Consider the following 7482-nt stretch of genomic DNA (forward strand, 5'->3'; position numbering starts at 1 on the left):
CTTACCCAAGGTTCAAAATTGAGAAAGAAGTGCTCTTGGAGCTCTCTATGAAGCTCCCAAGTCTGACTTCCAAGGGTCCACGAAAATGGCACACTACAAGGGTTTTCTCTCACCAAAAATGGCTTCTTAAAGCTCAAGATGTCACCATAATGGTTCCCTCAACTCCTTCCCATGAAGACAGCCCCAAACCTCACCAACAGAGGCTCAAACTCAGAATAAAGGCTGCCTCACACACTCACAAGCCACTCCCCTAAGTGTTTACAAGATTTAGATGGAAGAAAGCAAACAAAAGGTGACAACTTGGTGGTTTTCCAAAGGAGAAAGGAAAGAACAGGGAGGAGGCTGGCCAGCTGCCCAAAACTCACGTAGGTAGTGCACAAATGACCTAGGATCATGTGCCACTTTGCTATATATAGCCACTTAAGTCTTAATCGCACTGTATTAGCGCTAATAGTTACGCTTAGCATTTTAATCCCAAACTTTGGAATCTGAACCCACTCATTTTTCTAAGATTTATTATATTTTTATTTTATTTTTCGCAGCACTTTTCCATAGCCAATATCAATTATGGCACCAGTTCTGGCACCAGTTCTCATTATTATAACCTGAAACTTGTTTTACAAGTCCTATATAATATTCTAGGAATATTCATGCACTTATTATAATATTCTGGGATACTTCATCGATACGCATTTATACCGAGTAGCAGAACCGGTATCTGCACTTTTCGTCAGAAAAGCGACTTTCAGTATTATTACATGTTCACTATAATTATTTAAGCCTCATAATAATTATTAGGGTCAATTATAGAATTATTTCCTAATTTTACACAATTAATTAATTAACTTCCTTAATTGACGGTGCGGGTTCTTACAGGTTCCCTCAAACCGTCACAATTTTTTCGTCATTCCCGAACTAGTCGGACACGACTGTTCTCCGACATTGTTTCACTTCCAAACTAGTGGGTTTATGACAATTGTCCAGTGTCTATAAATAGGATCAATAGCTTCGTAAAATCAATATTATGCATAATTTTATCTCTTATGCGGTTTTTCTAGGGATTCGATATTATATGTTGGTGCTCTTGATAGGTAGTGTCATCGTTCTTAATACAAATTTGTTCTACCCTGGGAGGGATTGACCGCTGATCTTTAGGCACCTGTGGAGAGGGAAAATTTGCTTCAAGATAACAACTTCAATGGTGCTATAATTTTCTACATTTGTTACCATTCATTGTGTTGTTCATCTGTTACAAGTTCTTATTTTTAGATTGTTTGTTTCTTAGTTTCTTGTACTTTATTTAGTGTTTTACGCACATTAGCACTAACATTTACTATTGGTTCAATGTTTGTTTTCTATAATATTGCACTTTAAATTTTTATACAAAAATAGTACTTAGATTTAAACATATAAACTTATATAATTTATCCAAGTCCCTCACCGCTACCTACTCCTTGTGGTTTAGCAATAATTGTTTTACCTCATACACTTATGTAATGATGTACTTAAATCTAATTTGCAATAAACAATATTAATTTGTTCCTAAAATATATACTTAATCACTTATAATATATAGATGAGTCATGTAACACCTCGTATGCATCCGATAATGTTATAATCAATTATAATATTAAGCGTAGTTACAATCACAACAGTTCATTTAAAAATTATGGTAAAGCTTTTTCCTTTTAATACCGTTTACAAAATCCTTATGTTTATAAAACGTCTGTATTCAACAATTTCTAAAAATGAGATTGTAATTCAATACTATTGCGAAATCATAAAAACTATGGCTCAATATCATACAACGTCTATTTAAATATTGCTAAGTGGTTCCCATAAACCAACAAAGTACAAATACACAATTTGACGTTTTACCTACTTAAGGTACATTCAGTTTTTCGAAAACTGCAACTGGACTACTCGTCCATAAATTCCCATTTATTGATATGTTATTCTAGAATCTTTTACCTTTCCAACAAGGTATCACACGCTCCAATTGGAGTTCTACAACTCCGGATACCCTCACCGTAAGCTACTTTCCTAAAACTGTCAAAACTGCACTTTCAATACTCAAATATACTTCACTGCTTTTCAAACTGCAGAAGTTTTACACATCTATTTTCTACTACATTTTAATATGTTATAGGAGACACCTCAAGTTTCCGTTTGATATCTTATAAGCCTAATTTGGGTAAGAAATGAGAGAGATATGAATTTTTCAAAAACGTAAACCAATATTGTAAAATACATCGCGGACAGAAACATCTCTCACTCAAACGCAAACTGGGATGTTTCTACAACTCCAAATGAAACCAAATTTCTTGAAACTATAGAGGACATCTTAAGCTTCAAAATAAGGTATGGTACGCCTTATTCGGACCACTGCGGATAAAATTATGGTCTCTCAGAGTTAGGATAAAATCTCACTATTTTTCCAGAAATTTCAGCAGTCTCGTTTGTTTTTACAACTTTTTCCCACTTTTACAAGTGTGTTCCAATATTCAAAAATGGTACCTAATAGACCAAAAGGGTGGCATCCGAAGGATTAACAACTTTGGTGCATTTACAACCCACAATATCCATCAAAACATCATTAATAACTACAATAGGCCCAAAGCCCTTCCATCACATACATTAATATTTACATATCCAAGGTTCTCCAGTAATACAATTACATTACATCAACTATCCAATTTAACTATTACATAATCAACATAATAATCAAATGACTTAGATACAAGCATGAACAACTCTAAGCATGTCCACAACATCTCATACAAGACCAATGTTCATGCACTAAGTCAATGATACAAAATAAGCAACAATCAGGTGCATCAAAATAATATATCAAAATGTCATGTAAGCCTCATGCACTCCTAAGTACATGTCAAAATACTCTATATGCTCATGTCCACACTAAGTAGGCTTCCTGCCCAAGGCTTCTCCAGCAGCACTAGTGGTACATGAAAATAATGCCCCATAACACGGGGTGAGATTTGATAATCTCAGTAAACCACGGGTCTTGGAGGGTCACTACACCCAATGGCTCACTCAAATGTGAAAACAGTAGTAATATCCATATAGTACATCATACCATCAGACAATCAATCAATCAAATAATCAACAACAAACTGGGTACAAATCCAAGAACATCCACCAGGGATATTGTTCAAAGACCCCATCATATAGCTCCCGAGACATTCCTAGAGTGTTAACAACTCTAAGGACAATGCCAATTAGAACCCCTACAAAGAGTCCTATCCGACAGAAGTCCCCCCAATTTCTACTGATTAGAGAACAGGCTATCGGGCCTCTCGGCAATCAGGCTCAATAAGCAATCAGGCTTCACAGACAATATGCATATTTCACACAACACATTATATGCATGAACATACTTTATTAAATATTATCACGGGTCAAAAATTCCAACCACTACCAAAGGACATGGGGGAGCACACAAAGGGACTAACCCTAGGACACACATAAGTTTACGTGTAAAAAGTTCCACAAGCAATTTCACAAACCAACAAAGATAAGCTTCCAAATCTTAATCCTCCAAGATTGGATCAAAGAGAGTCAACCTACAATGACCATACCACAATATGATCAATCACATGCTTGAGAATATACAAGCAAACATAAATAACATCATTCAGAAAACCCTAGCTCACGGCAATTAAATACCAAAGTATAACCAATTGTGCTTTAATTTTAACAAACCAATACCATCACTTACACAACCTTAACAACCAAATCACCAATACATTCATACACTCTCCATCAAGCCACAACACAATTTACATCATTTCCCCCACTATTTTCCATTATGGCCGAATTGTACATAAATGAAATCAAAGGATTTTTCAATAATTCACAAGCTTAAAAATATTATTAAACTTCATAATTAATGATTCAAACAACCACCAATCAATTACATCATCCATCAAAGACTTTCTTCACAAATCACCATTCTTGCATTCTTGAAAATTTGTCTAAGTTTTGGCACCAAAATCACTTAAATTTTTATTGCAACTTTACAGATTATTTATCCGTACGAACAATAAATTCCAAAGGAACATAGCCATAAAACTTATCTAACCATGCTCACCAATATACAAATCATATTATTTCCAAAATTTCGATCCATAGAAAATACTAAGTGAAATTGAAAATCTTACCACCAATGGGTTCCTAGACTTTCAGAGATCAATATACAAACTTTCAAGAAACAAAAACAACCAACAATGGCTACACTAACACCAAGAAACTACCACCTTCAAACCCTTGGATCTCCTCACACACTCACTTTCTCATGAAATCCTTTTAGTGTTTTTGATCACCAAGAGATTTCGGGTATTTTTCATATTGTAACTTTCTTGATTCAGTGTAGAAATAAAAAGTTGCAAATCAAGATTTTCTACCCATAGTAGGTTTGCCCATCGCACTTAGAAGAAGGAAGAAGACAAGCTTTTAAGGCCATTTTCAAAACCAACCAAAAATAGCCACCTTATTTGACTTTTTAAAAAAGTTTCTAAAATATCTAAATTCAATTTATTTAATTAATCTTCTTGAAATCTCAATAATTTCAAGACTTAGGTATTTTCATAAATTCAATATGTACAATTATAGTTTAATAGTGTCACAATATAATGTTAAAAGATCCCGGCAATTTTTGCATAATTCCATTTTTGTGCCTATTCGCAAACTCATTGTATTTTTCCAAAAAAAATCAAAATTCATCAAATAATTCAAATAATTATTTCTCTTGGTTCTAAACACTTATTTCAACATATATCTATTTCCAGAATATTTATATGATTTTTGATTCTCTTTGTAGAATTATATTGTGATATTTCATCCATTGAAAATCATTATTCATCAATTTTTCAGAAAAATATCTATCCACTTCCGAATTTTGTTCTGAATCCAAATCCAATATTATTTTCACCAAATAATGTCTAATTATATCATTTCATAATTTTAGGGTTTAGTAATTGTCAAATTACCATTTTGCCCTCTGAGTGACTTTTCACCTGTAATTCAGGATTTTCACCAATTAAACCCTCTAATCCACAGTTCAATCATAATAATGCATTTTCAATTATGTAAGGTGTTATAAGTCAATTAAAATATTATTAATTTTATAATTCTTCCCAATGTTCACTATATATATATATATTGTTTTAAATTTTTTTTGAGGTATATATCATATCTTTACAGTTTCCAGTCTCGAGTCTCCACCAAGTATATATTAAACTATTTGTAATCCTTATCATCTAATTATGGTCACTATAGTGTCCACTAGTTATATATTGTGCTCCTTGTAATGTATTCCACAAAATCAGTGTTTCAAGTGAAATTTTGACCATATATATCAATGTATATAATGAGTACCTCATCGTTTTTGCCATGTGTAATAAAGTTACTTAACTCTAGTCAGATTAAGTTTATTAAAATTTATGCCTATCTTAATTAAGTTCTTTGAAATCTCCGTCAGATATTTATTAAACTTCTCGAAATCTTCGTCTGATATTTATTGTATTTCTCAAAATCTCCGTCAGATATTTTTTAAATTTCTAGAAATCTCCGTCATAACTATTATAAAATATTGTAGGGTTGCTTTGTCAAATCTCACAAACCTGCAACTCGAATGTCTAGCTTCATTATACAAGGTACTTCTTTGTTTATTCATGTCTCTAATTTTTTATACGAATTTATTACTTTTTTTCTTCTATCAGCTTATTGTTCAATTTTTTAAAGGAGAAATCTACGTTTATGGTTGTGATCTATTATGTTCATGTTCTTTCATTTGACAAACAAATTCATCAATTGCTTATGTTCTTGTTTATTTCCCTTAATCTTTTTTTTTTTGGGAAACAATATTTCCCTTAATCTTTGTCATGGAACATGTAAGTAATTTTTTCTTATCGATTATAACATTTTGTTTATGTTCTAACACTATTTTTTATTCTATTTTAAATTTCCTTCTTTTGAAATTTTGTTATGCATCTTATTTAAATGTGGTTGTAAATCAAAGACCTTTTTATTCCTAATTAATGTATTTATACCTTCAATATGCATAATCATAGTTTAATAATGTCACAAGACGTGAGTGCATGTGCATAGTGTTGGCAGCAATATAATGAGTCAAAAAGTGTGTACCTGAATTCTTAGCCTCTATTTATAGAATTTACCTTTGTGAGATTGGGTCTTTGATACCTTCTGGTTGTTATGCTAGATGCCTTGATTATTGGGGATACAGATCATATCCCTTAATTCTCTCTAGATTACGTTGTTATGATATCTTAATCAATTGTTGAAGGGGTTGTTACGATATGGATCCAGTCCTTAGCACAAACCTTATCTTTTATCGTAAAAATTGATTTTTAATAAATTTTCTTCTCCACATAACAGATGTTTGGTGGCCCATTAGTAAGTTACATGCGGAACATTCACAGCAAGGAAATTGGTTGGACAAATTGCAAACCAAGAGTGATGTTCAAGGCCACGTTTGAGCACCGTTCGATCACTATCGAATGTTTGGAATCAAATGATTGTGCGACCATGATCAAAGGAAACTCAAAGATGCAACAACAAAACTCAAGAGTCTACAAAGATGCAACAGCAAAACTCACGCATATTACGTGAAAAATAAGTTTTGCTGTGAATAGATTATTACAAAGTCTTTCTCACATCCTCCCGAAGTTGCCAGCCCTCTGGTATCACTTTCTCTTTGTATTTTTTTATCTGTTTGAAATCCAAAGTTTGAATCAAACAAAATAATTAAGGAATCAAACAGGGTCTTTTGTTTCTATCTATCCATTTTTTTTTCCTAACTATTTTTATCATTTTAAAAAATTGATGGATTTTTCTAAAGTAATTATAATATCTCATCCCTTTCTAAAGTTCTTAATATAATTGTTATGTAATTGTTTCCATTTTTTACGTTATGCAGACAGGATTTTACATTGTGAAATGCAGGGAATGGTTGCCATTGCAGCTCGACATAATCCCAAACACAAATTCAGAGAAAAAAGAAGGCTTGCTAAAGTTTGAAGTAAGCAATGTAAGATTAGGGAGGGATTTCCAGAGGTTCTTCCACAGTTTTGTCAAGATGCAAGTTTGAACATAAACTTTTATCTTCATAAATGACATTATATGTAGTAGTATTGCACAAGGAAAGTTACTGTCTGTCTTTCTGACTGGTGCTCTTCATTTTCTCATTCTTCCGCATCATCATGTTCACTGTATTTTTTCCCCAAAGGAAGATCAAAGTTACAAATTCAGTTGATCGATGCACTGATTAGGACAACATGCCTCCAAATTCAGTTTAACTTAACATATGCTAATTTCAGAGGACATATTGCTCAGCATTAAGATTTGCTTGGGAGAAAACAACGAAGTTGACAAATGCATATTGGAGGTGCCATGTGGGGATCAACCTGCAGAAAAGAAATGTAACATGAACTGTTTTTATAT

The sequence above is a fragment of the Gastrolobium bilobum genome, unplaced genomic scaffold (assembly GCF_033153095.1).
Source record: "Gastrolobium bilobum isolate Gb01-03AN ecotype WA unplaced genomic scaffold, APGP_CSIRO_Gbil_v1 utg21121, whole genome shotgun sequence".
NCBI classification, from domain to species: Eukaryota; Viridiplantae; Streptophyta; class Magnoliopsida; order Fabales; family Fabaceae; genus Gastrolobium; species Gastrolobium bilobum.